The sequence below is a fragment of the Cololabis saira genome, chromosome 12, assembly GCF_033807715.1.
Source record: "Cololabis saira isolate AMF1-May2022 chromosome 12, fColSai1.1, whole genome shotgun sequence".
In the NCBI taxonomy this organism is placed as follows: Eukaryota; Metazoa; Chordata; class Actinopteri; order Beloniformes; family Belonidae; genus Cololabis; species Cololabis saira.
The window spans coordinates 23,645,786-23,663,725 of NC_084598.1; positions in this window are offsets into that span (position 1 = coordinate 23,645,786).

Sequence of the window (17,940 nt, forward strand, 5' to 3'; positions counted from 1 at the left end):
CCTCTCTGGCATCCCTTCATGTATTAAACAATGGCACCTTCAACTCAACCTCTCCAAGATCAAACTCTTTGGTCATTCCTGCCCATATGTCTGTCTTTCAAAAGCAATGTTGCCTCTACATTTATCATGCCTTCCAAAGTGAGGAATAATCAGCGTTTCATGATTAATCACCAGCTACCCTTTTCTAACCATGTTCTACAAAATAAAGAGAATCAAACTGAATTAATTATGCCACCCTGATCTTGGTACAGGCCACATTTATCTCCTGGCTCAACTGCTGCAATGCCCTCCTGCAGGTCTTTCAGCTTGAAGTCCAAAACCTTTACAGATGTTTCTGAATGCAGCAGCATGTCTGATTTTCAGTTAACTTAAATAGGCTCAGAATCTCTTGAAGGCACACCTTTTCCATCTTCATCTTCACTTCTAACTGCATTAGATAATCTAACCGTACTCTCCTTTGAACTTTTATATCTAAGGTGATTATCTAGCTGTACGTTTGATTGTGTTTTCTGCTCACACTTTGTAATTGCCCTTTTCCTTGTAAAAATTGCCCTTTTGGCATACTGCAAGTCTCACGCAACTTTTCAGGTTGATTGTGTTTCCTCTTATTGCAAGTCACTTTGAATACACATCTGCTATACATAATGTAATGTAATGCAAAAAACTTCTTTATACATCATAATTCGACACCCATGTTAAACCTTTTTTTTGGGGTATCCTTGTTCTTACTGCTATCATTGTGGTCATCATTCCTATTGTTTTTGGCACTTTACTCACCAACTTCAGTATTTGTACTCTGGTCTCAAGGACTTTGACCACATCTTTGTAAAGGTGTTTGCTGTAGCCTACTCATAAAAGATACGTTTTAGATTTGTTTGAAATCTTTGATTTTATCAAAGGCAAAACTTACAGTCAAATATCCAATGTGTCTATTTTTAAAGCTGCACTTCATAGTTAGTCATTGAGTTAGTTAAAGAAGACATGCATTATACTGTTTGGAAAATCAATTTTTCCCTTCAATATCAAGTTTTTATTGTCTGTTACAGTTTGTAACCCACTCACTGCGTGTGTGTGTATTTATGCAGCACACATTCTTAAACATTGACTGAAGAGACTGACAATTATCCATATATTCTGGATAATTTCTTCAATAATAAAATAATTACCTCTGCGGTTACCGACAGATGGTGCAGATGACAAAAATAAGGTAAACTTAAAGGTATGATGGTCAGTTCCCAACAAATCAGATCAAGGTTATGATGAGTTATAAATGAATAAACCAAACATAATTTTCCTGCAATTGTCTTGAAAGAGTTTTTGTGTATAGTTATTAGATTATTGTTCTCCTCTATTCATTCACTTAAAAAGTTGTTCATGTGTTTATTAATTATGTATAATAAGTACTGGAGGCAACACTTCTCCTATAGCCACAAACGGTTTCTTTTACTCTACATTATGTATTACAATGAAGTGCCTTAAATAATACAATGTTGCTATGCTGTTAAATTTGCCATACATCATCTTAGTATAATACCTATGTTTATTGTGCATATATGTTCAGTATTTTTTTTTTTCATTTAAGCTTATTAGACATTGTACTTCATTCTGGAATTTGCTTGTAAGAATTTTTTTTCCAAAATCCTATCAATGGAAAAAAAAAATTCTTACCTTACACTTTTGAACATATCCAAAGTAAGATGCAGAGTAAGATGCAATCTTTAAGTTGTTGAACTGCATATTGGATACATCGTTGTTTTTATCAGTTAGAAGGCAACTTATTGAGGAAAAGAACATTTCAGTCATGGATGAACATAAGAAACTGAGAATGACAAAGAAGAAGCCAAACTTAAATGCTTGATAAGAGGAATAAAGGGAACCTGTTATTGGGTCAGGGACATTAGGCCAAAATGTCTCACGATCCATCTCATTTTGTAAGGGTAATTGTAATGTAACATATTGGTGTTACATTTTATGATTTTTTTTTTTACATGTTTTCCTACTGTAAATTAAGGTTTGGAATGCAAGGGATACAATAATCAAATAATATGAAATTATTCTTCAACTGTTTCTGGGTGACCACATGACCAGATTAAAATTACATGGAGGCAAAGAGAGTTTACTAACATGTAAATCCCTTGAAAGGACTTAATTTATCTGAATTGATTGATCAAATAATGGGATCTGATCTCATTTAAATCAACAGTTCAGACAAATAATGGAGTCAGGAACATGTAATGCCTATATTTTGTGTTGTCATTGAGCACAGCTCCATTAGCCTATATTTTACTACTGGTACAAAAACTAAAAACAAGTTTTTCCACTGCACTCGTATTGGGGAAGGGTACGGCATCAGTGGTGCGGGACACTCAAAACGGTTATCAACAAAGAGTTGGTTACCTGGTCACAGTCCCATGGTTCAAACAGCTCCAGGAGCAACATCTTACTTGTTTGTTCAGAAGATACAATCTATAGGAGCAGCGAAGATACTCTGTAGGACCCCCAGCCTCCTAAACCTCTTAGAGAGCTTGAGTTTGAAGTTTTATCACCCATTCAAAGGCTTGTTTTCAATTTCAAACATCATCAAAGCTGATGGGATTTCAAGTCACATTAATTGACCAATTAGCCATAATTAGCCATAGCTTACACAGTAAGTAAGCTATTGGTTATGTGAACAGTTCCATAGGTTTTTTTTTTAGACTTTAAGGACATAATGAATGGAAATGTGACTCCTCTTAAAATTAGAAAAACACAAGGTGTTGTTTGAATTAAGGGGGCTAAAGCTTTGGCAGTAATAGAAACTGTGGCACACATAACAATGGTTTCGAGATTTTACTATCATGAGTAAGCTCCTTGACATGCTAACTGCCATGATGTCACATGTTGTTGTTTCATCTCTATTAACAAGACATAACCTTTGAACAAAATCAACTTGCTGCTGAGAATCATTACTAAGACAATTAATACAATTTACATTGCATTTAACAGCACAGTTGTGTCTTGGGAAATCACCTTTAAATGCTTTTTTTAAAGAAACTTTTTTTTCCAGGCGCAGATGGCACAAAACAGCCACAAATCATCATGCTCCTTCCACCACCTTGTTTGTGCCATGTGCTGTGTGACACAAATACTTTTTAAGGCAATAGTATTATGTTGAGTGGCAACAGTATCTCAGCAGGTAGAATAGTTATTTTTTCAAACAAATTGTTTCACATTTTATATGTCAATGTGTCTTACAATATCCCATTTTTCCCTCTTTCTGTGTTATGCATTCATAAATAACTTTGGATTAAATTGTTTAAATTAATGTAAAAGTGTGTCTGTTTACTTTTTATTTAACTTTATATGACTCTCCATTTTCATCTTTGATCCCTCTCTTGTGAAATATGGCTCTGACAACAGGATATGATGATCCTTTTGAAGAGCAAAATCAACATTTTTGAGCAATTTCTTTTTGTTATGGTGTATGCAATTCTTATCTATACATTTAAGTTTGCTTTTGTTGAATTTTTGAACTTCAGAATTTCATTGTCTTTTATTTATATATTATGATGTATATATTATATTAGTTGACAGGGTCATATTTTTCAACTTTGGCAAAATTTAGTAGTCTTATGAATAGAAAGTGTTTATCTATACTTGCCTTATAGAGCATTTAAAAAAAGAGCATTTTAGATATCTCACCTACTTTTGTTTCTGTCACTCTGATAGTAAACAGGTTTTATGCGAGTACACAACATTCACTACAAGTACATATATATTGAGAGGTTTAGATATTTTCTTGTTTATTTTTAGCGTGGTCTAACCCACTGCAAAGACACTGTTCAACGATAAAAATAATACATTCAAACAATACATTCTGACATTTTGAACTGTGTTCTCTCATGTTTTTGTAATGTTTTGTCATATTTGCGAATGTGAAACTAAAAGTCTATATGTTGGTGTGTGTTTCTGAGACGCACAGAGAGAACGAGAGAGAGAGAAACAGAGAGAGAGAATAAGAAGTTAACATAGTTGGGGATCCCCTTCAGGTAAGAAAATCCTTCATGTTATACAAGATTTTGTTTTCACTTTCATTACCATGTCTCTGCTTTCACTGTAATGTTAGTGCCATAGGCACAAAGATAGAGGTCACGGACAAAGCATGCATGGCACCCTTTCACTGGAAGTCGTCCAGAGACCAACAGGATGTCGTGGTGGGCCCCTGTCCCTGACCGGCGGGGGCCTTGGGGGTCTATGGGGGTGGCGGTGGGTGGGGTGGTTGGGGAGGACCTTGGTTCGGGGCCGTGGCCTGGGCGTCTCCGGTCCATTCCAGGGGGGCTGGGCTGTGGGCGTGGGGGTCCCGCTTGGAAGGCCCGGCTCTGCCTGGGTGGGGGGTGGTTGCCTGCGCTGGGGGGGCATTGCTGCCTTGGTCCGTCGTCGCTGGGCTGGGGCCACTTGCCCCTGCGTCTGCGGGGACTCTGGGGCTTTTGGGGTGTCCGCCGGGGGAGTCATTCCGAGGTGTCTATGTTATCTGTCGTCAGTGTGACTGGAAGAATGTTGTGCCATTTCCCCCTCCACCTGGTGGCTCCAGTGGCGCCGGGCGGGCGCTCCTGGAGGTGCGGTGGGGCCCAGAACTGGGAAAAAAAAAATATATATATATATTTTTTTTTTTTTTTATTCTCATTAAATTATGGAATCATTTTTCAAAATGTTTCAAAATATGCCTATTTGTGGAAAAAATATGTAGTATTTGAGTTACATAAAAGTTTGTTATTTGTTTTCTTCCTAATTGTCCTTGTGGTCAAGAACCCCCAACACAAAAATGTTTTGGCCGCTGATCAAAATTTGATGTTATCATTTAATTCAACCATTAGAATGGTCAAAATGTCCGGTCAGCACAAGTCCGGTGCTCAGAAAAGAAGAGAAAAGAGAAAAAGAGAAGAAGAAAATAGGGGCCTCATAGATTCTTTACATAAATATTTTAAAAAAGGTGGTGACGGTGAAGCTGGAATTAATAAAGTCAGCGTAGAGCAAGGTAAGAAACAGCGCAGCCAACGTTTACCAACCTTGTAACTTAACTTAACTGGCTAGCTCTAATGTTAACGTCCATTAGCTTGTATAAAAACTTAAGAGCAGAGGGAGAGGAGAGGAAGAGGGAGAAGGAGAGATCCCGGTGAAGGCCCTTGTTCCCAGCCTTCACCGGGAGCAAGGGCTCACCGATGGTTGATGTTGTTCCGCGGACCAAACTTGTTAAGGAGCATCAAACTCACTCTTATCTACGCGGAAATAACGCTAAAATATAAAGCAGGCGTCCCAAAGTGTGATTTATGGTGAAATAGGAAACTGAAGATGTGCACGCTATATAGGCTGTTCCCACTGTTCCCTCCAGTTCTGCAGCGCAGCTTTAGCCCCGCCCCCTGCAGGCGTCGACAGTACATGCAGCTTTCAGTGTGAATGCACCAAGCAGCGAGATGCTGGTGTCCAGCGATTTTTGACGCTTTCAGTGTGAACGCAGGGTTACGCTTTATAGGGGACGCATACCTGTAAGCATTTTTTTCACATTTTTTAATCAAACGAGGCTTCGAAGCAGAGGAAATTCCTCGATAATTTTTTGTAATCGAGTGCTTGAGGTACTCGAGGAATCGTTGCACCCCTCTGGAATGGTCCTTTAACAATTCTTGGGTAAAGTATGTAGTTAACAATGCAGATGAAAAATACACATCCATTTAGAGCTGACTTTTATTGCTTTGCAACACAGATGTTGTGTTATTATATGAGGCTGGAAACAATAACACAACTAATGTTTGAATTATTTCAGACTAAATTCTGCTGAAAAGAACAGATGAAAAGTTTAATAAGCAACACTTGTTCACCCAGTTTTTTTCTTGTTGTCATTGTAAAATGGTAATAAAGTATATCCTCCAGGAAACTGAACGTCTAGATTAATTGGCACACAACCCAGATAATGAACACAAAAATTAGGAACATCCAAGGTCAGAGAGTGAAACAGAGCTGCAAATGAAAGGAGAGAAAGGATGAATGACACTTAGGAAGAAAGAGAAGCTGTGAGTTCACACGCTACCTGGTCTGTAGTAATGTATGGAGCTAGAACAGTCTCATAATTCACAAATGCACAGGATAAGTTTTACAAATGCACGAACCGATTTGCAAATACACACACCGTTTCACACGTGCACAGGACAAGTTTTACAAATGCACAGAACGATTTGCAAATACACACACCGTTTCACAAATGCACAGAACAATTCACACGTGCGTAGGACAAGATATACAAATGTATTTTTGATGCACACACAAATATAACCTGATTTACACATGTTTTTTTGTCTGTGAGCTGCGCTGGATTTGTGTGTGAGTTTTGAGACTCCCCTGACGTGACTAGATGCACAAATAGGTTTTTTTTAACACGGAAGGATCTGCAACCAATCAGATGTCTTCATTTGTTCCGGCCAATCATAAGAGCAGACCTACGTGGGGGACGATTTACTCATAAACCAATCAGATTAAAGGGGCGGATACACCTGCTGTTTGAACTGCGTTAGCGCCGTTCACTTAGAAAAGTGATTAATATTTGGAGTTGGTGGAGTAAAGACAGCAACAGGAGATAAAAGATAAATAAAGGATGAAGAGGAGATCACTGCTCTGATTTTATTGTGATCTCGGTAAAGAAAACAGCGCGATCAGAGATGGTTTGTCAGGCCGTTCAACCAGAGCCGTCAGGAGACTGGAGAGGTCCATGTCCTGCCGATGCAGCAACTGATGATGAGAAACAGCAGAGATATTTCTGTATTTGAACTACAGGTGTCTTTCAGGAGAACGAGCCTGTTGACGGGGGTGAATATTGCTGCAGGTCGTTCTGGCTCTGGCCGCGAGTGGCGCTGGTCCCGGTCAGACCAGCTGACCAGTGAGACGTGGAGGTCAGAAACAAGCAGCTTTTATCCTCACATTTATGATGTGACATCGCCACCACACAGAGACAAACATGTGTCAAAACAGCGGCGGATCAGGACAGTCCTGGTGCAGATAGAGTCATGCTCATGGGAAGATGCAGCGGTGATGATGCTGGTCGGGGTTTAGTCCACCGATCATCAAACATCTGAGCTGGATACAGAGGTTCTTCGGTTATCAGTCGACTGATACCGACTTTACTCCAGATATTTCAGTAAATTAATCTCCTGACATGCGCTGCTGCTCCACCTGCAGCTCGTCCCCGTCAGACAGCGCAGCAGCTCTCTGTTGTCTGTCTGGTTCTGAGCTCAATCAGCGGGACAGTAATACTTCGTGAAACCAAACAGAGCAAATATACAAAAATCTCCACTGTTTCTCATCATCAGTTGCTGCATCGGCAGGACTAGAGCTCTCCCGACGGATTGAACAGCCCGACAAACCATCTCCAATCACGCTGTTTTATTTACCGGGATCACAAGAAAAGCAGCAATGATCTCCTCTCCATCCTGTTTATTTATATTTTATCTCCTGTAACTGTTTTTTATCTTCACTCCACTAACTTGAAATATTAATCACTTTTCTAAGTGAACAGCGCTAACGCAGTTCAAACAGCAGGTGTATCCGCCCCTTTAATCTGATTGGTTTATGAGTAAATCGTCCCCCACGTAGGTCTGCTCTTATGATTGGCCGGAACAAATGAAGACATCTGATTGGTTGCAGATTTGTGCATCTAGTCACGTCAGGGGAGTCTCAAAACTCACACACAAATCCAGCGCAGCTCACAGACAAAAAAACATGTGTAAATCAGGTTATATTTGTGTGTGCATCAAAAATACATTTGTATATCTTGTCCTACGCACGTGTGAATTGTTCTGTGCATTTGTGAAACGGTGTGTGTATTTGCAAATCGTTCTGTGCATTTGTAAAACTTGTTCTGTGCACGTATGAAACGGTGTGTGTATTTGCAAATCGGTCCGTGCATTTGTAAAACTTGTCCTGTGCATTTGTGAATTATGAGACTGTTCTAGCTCCATAGTAATGGACTGGCAGTGATAGAGATACGTTACAACCAGGCGCGGAAATAGGTAACAAGTGAAGTAGATCTTTGGCACAGACATACAGTGGTGTTTCAGAGTTTGTGGATTCTTTTCTATGTTTTCTGTGTTAATGTAAAATCTTTCATGCAAATCCTCCAAATGGATAAAGACAATATTAGAATCTTTTTAGAGTGGTAGACTGTCCAAAGCTACATCTCTGTAAATGATAAAATAATTCTCTGTAACCAACTTTTTCAGCAATAACAACTGCAACAAATTATTTCAGGTAATACTTGATCAAGTCTGCACATTGATGTATGGTTTATTCTTGCAATAAACATATTATGGTGTGTGTAGTTAATAAACAAAAATGCAGAAACAGTACTGTATGTAGAAAAACTGTACATCCCATGATTCAGCTTGTAGAACCACTTTTAGTAGCAATATCTTTAAGTAATTGTTGTTTGTATGGTATAATCAGTGTCAGACAACAGTAAATAGAGTTCACTCAAAAAATTGCTTTAAAGGAGACCTATTATGGCATTTAATGTATATTTTAAACAGGCCTTGAATGTCTTAAAAACAATCAAAAGCTTGTTTTTTTCTACATAAATCAGAAATTCAGCCTCTGGGCCATGTCTCTATTTTTACTGTTTCTAACCTCATTATCTGTGAGGGATTCTGAGGGGCGGGGAGGTTATGATAATGAGGCTCTGTGCTGATTGGCTGCCTGAATGACGTGTAGCAGGGGAGGACACAAAGCCTTGCTCCGCCAGAAGAGCAGCATGGGACCCTATTAAAGCGTGCCCCAATCATGCGATGAGATCGAACTTCAGTGAATCAATTCCATTGCTTTATTTTCTATTGGACTGTCCTAACTGGCTGCGAGTTTAACGGTTTCAATGTGGACAGAGAGCGTCCGATGTCACGCAGCTCGACGCGATAGTTGGACACTGGGATCTTAAGCCTGAATTACGGTTCTGCGTTAAATCGACGCGTACCCTACGCCGTAGGCTCTGCGTTGGTGTAACGCAGAACCATAAATCAGCCTTTAGTTACCTCGTCTTCACACTAATTCACACAGGAAGATTTAATTGAATTCTAAACAGGTACACCACAGTTTTTTTACTCCGATTCCTCATCATTTCATTTCTTCTAAGACAAATGAATCATGTTAACTGTAAAGAAATCACAACACTGAATTTTCACAAATGGCAACTTTATTGTTAAAAAAAAAAAAAAAACATAAGTTGTATATAAATAACATTTATGCACTATTGCTGGCTCAAGGAAGGACCGTGCATTTCTTCTGAAGGTGTCGTTGAACAGCTTCAGGTGCATTGCTTGGAAGATCTGAAACCATAAACAGAAGAAAAATGTATTACTGTACTAATAGAGCTCCGTAACACGGAGTAACACCGGAGCTAAGCTAAATACTTAGCCCATGCAAAGATCATACTTGTAGACAAATATAAATAACATAAAAAATTTAACGTCACTTACCACTGACTCGTGTGCAGTTGCCGGGTCCGTGCTGTTGGAATTGATCCTTTTATGAGGGTAAGTGTCGATGCAAAACCTAATTTTTACTGTCCTTCGTTGTTCAAACAGCCACACTATACGCCGCTTCCAAACAATGGCGGACGCTCCGGCCAACGGAGTTAGTTGTGGGAGTGGTTTCAGCAGCGGAGGCCGACTTATGGAAATCTGCGGACTGCGACTTATGGAAATCTGAAAGGCTCGTAGAAGTCTCATGACACTGGAAGGATCGTCTAGGCGGGGTGAACAATTTGGCTGCTTTCCTCCTTCTCTGAGTTGGCAGGCTGAGGGGAGACCACTTTATGTTAAAGCCAGAAACAACTTGTTTTTCATAATAGATCCCCTTTAATTCAGTAAGGTTTGCAGCCATTTGTTTATGAAAGGGTCAGTCTGTGTCTATTAATTCATGCACAGTTCCCAAACATGTCCTTTTTTAATTTTAATTCATCCAAGCATTACCTGTTGGAGAGGACTTCACATTAGACTAAAGTACTGTGATATACAAAGCACTTAATAATAAACTCAATGACAAGATGCCCAGATAATGTAATTACTCAAATTATCATCCCTCGATATCGTCCTTGAAAGCTGATTGGAGGTATTTTTGTGTTTGTGTTTTTCCAAAGCAGCACTGGGTTTCACTGATCCAATGAGATTCTTTTACTGGGATGTGAATGTTGATGACTGGAACAAGTGTTTTCCTTTCTCTATACATAATTAATTTCAGCTCTGTTTCAGTTCCCACTTGCAGCAAAAGTCATTTAAGGGACATTTTCAAAGTAATCAAGTTTATTTTAAGCCCAGAAAATACAATCCAAATATACACCAGTCCAGTTTAGTTCATTTCAGTCCAATTCAATTCTAATTCGGTAATAATTCTTATATCTGTCATCCTAAAGATCTGTACTATCAGGAATCAATAAACTGGATAACTGACAATCACAAAACATGTGTTTTGTCGTGTGATTTCCTTCCTAAATTGAAGTTGTGATTTCTAGGGCTTTGATTTTTGAAATTACACGCATGATATCGCAGATTGTGTAAGTTTGGTATCAGATATTTATGGATTGGGTCCATTTTGTGACACAGTGTTGCTTGTTGTCACATGGACATTAATACATGGAATTTAAACTGTTTATATTCTGCATACACAGAATTTAATTTGTGTTTAATTTAAATGTAATAGAGATGCAATGTAAATATATGTTTACATATTATTCTTATAGAATTTGACATAAAAGGTTATAACAGGTTGTACATGATTACATAAAGAATGTAATTTCTGTGATTTCACCATGGAAATTACATCTGAAACCTGATATTCCACAAGAAATGTTCACCTTTCTTAAACTTTTTGTGTTTAATTGATTACTACTAGCTTGATCTGCTGGCATCTATAGCTACCCGGTTGTTTTTACTCACAGGGGGTAATATGAGTCTTTCTCTATCCATTCCAGTTTTTATTGGTCTGTGATTTCCGTACTAATGTTTACATTTCTGGGTTTGACTTGGTTGTTTTAGCTTAGTCTTCCTCTTTATTTTCTTCCTCTTTTTTTGGACTATATTGTCTAACCCTTTAGTTCAGGATGATTTTAATTATCTGTGTATGATCCTCTGCCATGAAATAAACTCGTTTTGGATTCAAGTGTCCTGCATTTGGCATTTAATTTCGTTACCTATTACACTAAGAAATCCTCCTCCTTTGTCTATGTAATAAATGCATTTCCACAAATATATGTTACAGTATAAATGAAAATCTGTATGCTTGTACTTTAAACACAATAGATATTCAAACCGGATTAACTACTGTACTTATCCCAGATCCTTTTTGTCACTAACATGTCCCATTGGCTCATTTTATTTTAGTGAGTTCCTTAAAAGGTCCCATGAATGCATTTATTGGCTGCTTCAATCAGTTTTATGAGGTTTATAAATAGAGTATGTTGTGTTTTTCTGACCAAAAATTGATTATATGCAATATGCATTAGGGAATGTAAAAACACACCCTTGTACAATCCCTGTGAATGGCCCTCTAACCTGATGAAGGTGTTTTGGTGTGCTCATTAATCATAAAGTATGACTATGCATTGATTGGTTGTCAGCAGTGTGAATGAGCTGCATACTGATTGGTTTACAGTGTTCAAGGCAAGCGCTTACCATCTAAATTCCGGGTTGAGGCTTGAACTAACATTCATAGCAGTTCCTCGAATCATCGTTCAAGGCTGGCTCCAAAAGCGAGTCAATCTCCATTGACTCCTTTGATAAAATGTCCAACTTCTGAGCAGAAATTAAAATATTTACAGCCTGGTTCAAAAAAATTTACCATCTCAATTGTTTGATTACACACTTATGACAATTCGGGAGGGGGATTGTACCATGCAAGGAAAAATTATATGAAGCATCAAATGTATTTCTAATATGACAACTGCTTTGTATATGACTTATATTATATTTGCTCAGAACATGTGTGGGCATATTTGTGTGAGTCTTACATTTTCATTCCAGGGTTCAAACTACATTCAATGTATCTAACTGAATCTTTTCCAAGGCTGAGATAGATAATGCTTAATTCCGTTACAGTCATCAGATACCTCAGTGATGTCATAATTGGTAATGCAATCCAAGGGATTACCCAAACTTGATAACAGATACTAAGTTTCCGTATTTGTTAGTTAAACGAAGTAAAAACAATACATTATTTCTAAAATAAGCCTTTGAACACATTTTTGCACTTGTGAAAGTATTTAATATTGAAAATGATAAGGATCTTTCTTGCTTTTGTGAATTCCTAAAGTTCTCAGTCTCATATAGTATTCCATTAAATATTCAATTAAATATCATAAGCCAGTAATAATATTTTAGGTACATTAAGTTTATGATTTATATTCAGCCTAAGTAAGAATCAATGTAAATAGATTCAGGATTGCCACAATAAAAGTGTGTGATCATTAAGTTGAGTTTTCTACTACATAGACAACAGTAAACATGTGTAAAACCTTAATGATGCTGCTCGTGGTGAAGTTAAACAACAGGAAAACACAATAATGGAACAACATACCGGTAACTGACATTTTCACAGTCTTCATTTGTGTGATTTTGTGTGATGAGGATATCCCTGTCAGGTGCTTAAAGATGCATGAGAGTCTTCCAGCGTAAACAAGATGCTGTGATGGAAAGTTCCACAACTGAGTGATAGATATGAGGAGTGATTGCAATGTCAGATAACAGAACAATGAGCCTAAAGTTAACAGTCTCAAACTGACAAGAAGTTTATTATTATCCTAATCCTCCTTTAGATCAAGCGTCTGTCTCCAAAAGCTCCACAAGTCATCTGAGACCAACACAGCAAGATGGATGTTTTTTAACTTTGTAGCTGGCAACCTTTAACCATGGGCAAATAAGATCAATAGGAACACAAGCAGGGGTACAATCGGTGCAACTGTGCACTGGAAAAGTTTTCCACCTTATCTGTTGGTCACAAGAGGTGCAAGGCAGTTGAACAGAAAAGTCTTATGTCTCTGGGTAGAGTTTCTTCTTGTGAGGCCACTTCAGAACAAAACTGTGCTTCATTGCATCCAGTCATGAGATAGAAGGAAGCTCTTTCACTTGCTCTTGTTATTCAAAATGTACACAAGAGGTTATAGTAGGTTGTACACCACTAACTTCTAATTTATCTGATGAGCAATCCTGTCAGTTAACAAACAAGCTAACGAGTCATTTGTTTTAGAACCATTTTCCTTTGCTTTATTGGCAAAAAACAAAACAAAAATTCTTAACTCTGACAACAAGGGAATAAAATTAAACCATAGCGGCACAAAAAAAAACAAACATTGGTCAGGACAGACAAAGATTAGGGCATTGAATCAGGTTGAAGGTTCTCCACATATTTAATGGTGATTGCTTATAGGCATCCACTAATCACCATCACCCATGGGCCTGCAGGCTGTTTCTCAAACAGACAACATCACTCTGGAGTGGACCAACAGTCAAGCTGACGTTGACAGCTACTGAGTGAAATACAGCAGCATTTCTGGGTCTGCTCACGGAGAGCAAGAGGTCCCAGTTTATGTTGTAGTCTGGGTGCACCACACAAGCCAGCATCACTGGTAAGGGTCAAAGAGCTTTAATTAAGCATGATGCCACACACACACACACACACACACACACACAGAGCCGCCTGACTTTAGTTGGTCTCGCCACTTCAACAACAAAATAATATCCCCAGGGGCAGTGTGTTCCTGTGTACTGTTACAAAGGTTCCAGTACAATAATGAGGTCATCTTTGATGTGATTACAGTTTCCATTTCTCCCAGAATCTTTTTTAAGTCTTATTTTTCAGAGATGTTCATCTTTCCATGTTTGAATTTTGTTTTTCCAATTATTCCTATCCATTCTGAGATCAGACCCTCACCAACTGACCACTTTCTGGTTATTGCCTTTTTGTTAACTTGGGAAAAGATATTCAACCGTGTCCCTCAAGGCACTTGGATACTCCGAGACTATAGGGTACTGGGTCCATACAGGCTACCTGTCCCTGTACAAGTGGAGCAAGAGACTGGTTCACATTCCCAGTAGTAAGTTGGATTTGTTCCAGGTGAGAGTTGGACTCAGAGCTGCCCTCTGTCATTGTTTCTGTTCATAACCAGTGTTGTGCATGAATGAGTTTAAATGAACGCGTTCATTGAACACGTCCATTTCTGTGAGAACGTTGAACTGATGCAACATATTTGCAAATAAAGAACTTGAACGTGAACTTGTTCAGATCTGCAGATCACAAACTGGAATTTGAACTGTTCAGATGATATGAGTTTCAGCTTCACTGTTTAGGTCCAATTATTGCGGAATTCATTTCAGCAGCAGGCGGCGCACACATTTAAAATACTCAACGTGACGACGACTTCACACTACATCATCCACAATGCAGCGCACACTAGCATAACAAAGGGCACAATCTCCATGGCAACGGCGGCTCGAGCCTGGTGCAGTCTTTACAATGACCACTGAAGAGAGAGACGTTGCAGACGCAGCGTCAGTGAGCCGTCAGATGATGCCTCCGCTTATAAATTATCTGCAGGAATTTTACACACTGTCTCTCAAAGAGTCTGACGATAAAAATCGAACTTTTCTGTGCAAATTATGTCCACCTGCGGTGAGAAAACAAGTCCGAACATCTGCCTTGTCAACTTCCAATTTGAAACGTCATATGGAGTTAAAGCATCCGTCCAGTGTGAGAAAATATCTGCAAGTTCTTGACAATCAAAAAAAGTCATCAGGAAAGACCAAGAAGACCCAACAGATCCAAACGACCCCAGTCCCACTGCCTGCAGCCTTCAGGGGTTTGATTTCCCAGCAACAGGTAGAAACATTGATAATGGACTACATTGTTGGAGATTTACAGCCACTGAGTAAAGTTGAAAAGCCACTAGAACAAAACATGATTGTATACAGTGAATGGTTTTAGGATAGGGGGGCGTTTAATTCGTACTTCTCACCTAAAAATATTGAAATGAACTGAATTTGAACTAGTTAAAAGTGAAAATGGTGAATTATGAACGTGAACTATTCATTTTAAACTATGTGAACTGAACTTTGAACTAGTTCATGAGAAGTATGAACTGCACAACACTGTTCATAACCTTTATAAACCATATTTTTATGTACAGCCTGGGTATGAAAGGGGTTTTGTTTGGTGGCCAAAGGATTCAATCTCTGATTCAGCAAATGATGTGGTATTTTTTGGCTTCATGAAATCACGAAGCCGAGCTGATGAAAATCAGCACCTCCAAATCCGAAACCAGAGTTATTAGTAGGATTAAGGGAAAGAGGTGCTGGCTCAACTGGAGGAGTTTAAGTATCTCAGAGCCTTTTTCACACATGAGCATTTCTAGTCTCCAATTACTACAAAACGAAGACCAGAAGGCGGGCTCACATTACACCAGTTTTAGAATCGCTGCATTGGCTCCCCATGCGCTTCAGGATCGATTTTAAGGTTCTCTTGTTAGTTTTTAAATCTCTTAACGGTCTCGGGCCTTCTTATCTGTCTGATCTGCTTTTACCGGCACCGGCCTTTTAATCATTCCCAAAGTCAGAACCATAACCCACAGTGAGGCATCATTTCATTACTACGGCCCACGTCTGTGGAATAGCCTGCTGGAGAACGTAAGGCCCGCAGAGACTGTTGATGTTTTTAAAAGCAGGCTCAAGACTTTTTTTTTTCGGCTCGTTCACCTGTTTCGTGTCTGTTTCCAATGCTCGACGTTCGCCTCCATGTGTGTTCTCGCGTCTTGGATTATCAGCAGTTGTCCCCCCCCTTCCAAAAAAAAAACTGGGTTTGTATGCGTATATATGTAATACCAGCATGGTATTAACCATTAATATGTGTGCAGACCAGGTAAAAAAAAAAAGATTATATCATGTTTTTCACTAGTATAGGGGCCTATTTCCTCTATTTATGTCCTAGGGCAGTGGTTAAACCCTGGTCCTCAGGGCCCACTGTCTACAGTTCATTCGGATAAAGACCACTGGCATAGGGGAAATAATACAGAGAGCATCCAACAACCTGGTCACTGAAGCCATGATCGATGATCCAGCAAGAGCCAGGTATAAATATTCCCAGTGAACCGAGTCTGAAGCTTTTTCAGGGTCAAGGCTAATAACTACGGATTCTCTGTCACTATTTTTCATCAAATTTATGAGGACCAGAGTTTGTCAGACATTATTCTAAGAGTACCTGTGCCTTGGCAAGTCTGTCTGATCTGTGAAGTCTGAGATAATATTTTTTATTCTTTTTGCTAGTGTTGATGCATACAGTCTATAACCTATATATTATACAGATGTAGACAGCCGGATTCATTTTAGAGATGGAGGGGCCAGAGAGAGAGATTTTTTTTTGATTTTTACAAAAACACTTTATTTACATTTTTGTAAATTTACAGGCGTTTCACATCAGAATGATACGTGGAACGTTTAAAACAGATTAAAATAAATTAGTCCCTTAAAAACTGTGCAAATAGCAGCTCATTGTTTTTTACAGAACATAAAATATCCTCCCAACACCAACAATCTTTAAAATCATCCACGTTGCCAATGTTTTTGCAATACCTAAATTCTAAAACAAGCCTGGCTCTGACATTGGTTAAAAACACTTCTCTGGCCCCCTGCCCTTCTCTGTTCTCAACCCTGTTCTTCCTGCTCACATATATGGCCATCTTTGCTTCACCTGTTAAAAAGTTTAGGAGCTGCCACTTCTGTCTTTCTTTCCGCCTGTAGCCAGCTCCCATGATAAAAACTTCTTTACTAAAAGCCACGTTAAAAAGACTAAAAACCATGGTTAAAAGAGAGAAGAAACTAGTAAGTCTCAAACACTCTGTAAAAACATGGAAAACAGTCTCTTTAAGATCACAGTAAGAACATTTGCTTGAAACGGCAGGGTTAAGAACGGAGATAAAAGCATTAGAAGCAACAGCACCATGTAAAATCCTCCACTGGAGATCACCAGCTCGTTTTTTGAGGGGAGGTTTGTATAAGACCCTCCACTGTGCAGTCCTGTCCATTTTTTTCGTCCATATAGTGGAGGGTCTGTTGCTCAGTCCGACCTTGTGGATGCTTTTTACACAGTTCGCGTAAACAGTTTTTTTATCCGCTCTGTGCAGCGTCATCTTCTTCTCATTGGTTGTCTTTAGTAGGGGGCCGGTCAGCTCTCCCAGCCCCGGGCTCAGGATGATGTCAGGGAAGGGGTCTGCAGGGTCAGGTTTCTTTGTTTTGGCACAGTAGTCCACCAGGAGACGCCTCTCTTCTCCTGAAACCCTCTGGGCCCACAGCTCCAGGATCCTCCGGGCCACCCGACCGGACTGCAGCCCCAGCAAAGAGCCCAGGGCTCGGGCATCGCTCAGCGCCGGCCCCACTGCATCCACCAGCTGCCCCAGAGTGTGGGTGCCAGACTGGACCAGTGCCGCCGTCAGTCTAGGTGTCGTGTTGTTGCTGACGTCCAGTCTGGCTCCATGGATCAGTGGTTCTCTCAGCAACCAGTGCAGAGAGTCGGCTGTGGGACATCTGTTCTTAATAAAAAGAGCCCAAGACTTAAAAACACCTTGATAAAACGGAGGTAACCCATTTAATTTTAAAAATTTAGAATCAGTTAAAAACAGAACATCATCCAACCCCAGGTTATTGGCACGTCTAAGGATGCAGCTGGTCACGTCTCTCCACACCAGATCCGCCGGACCTGTGAGGTATCTCTGTACAAACTGGATTCTAAACGTGGCAGTCCGGCTGGCCAGGTGGACGAGGCCCTGTCCCCCCTGCTCCCTGGCTAAAAACAGCACCCCTTGTGGCACCCAGTGCAGACCCCCCCAGAAGAAATCCACCATCTTCCTCTGGATTTCAGTCAACAGGCCAGAGGGGGGGTCTATACAGT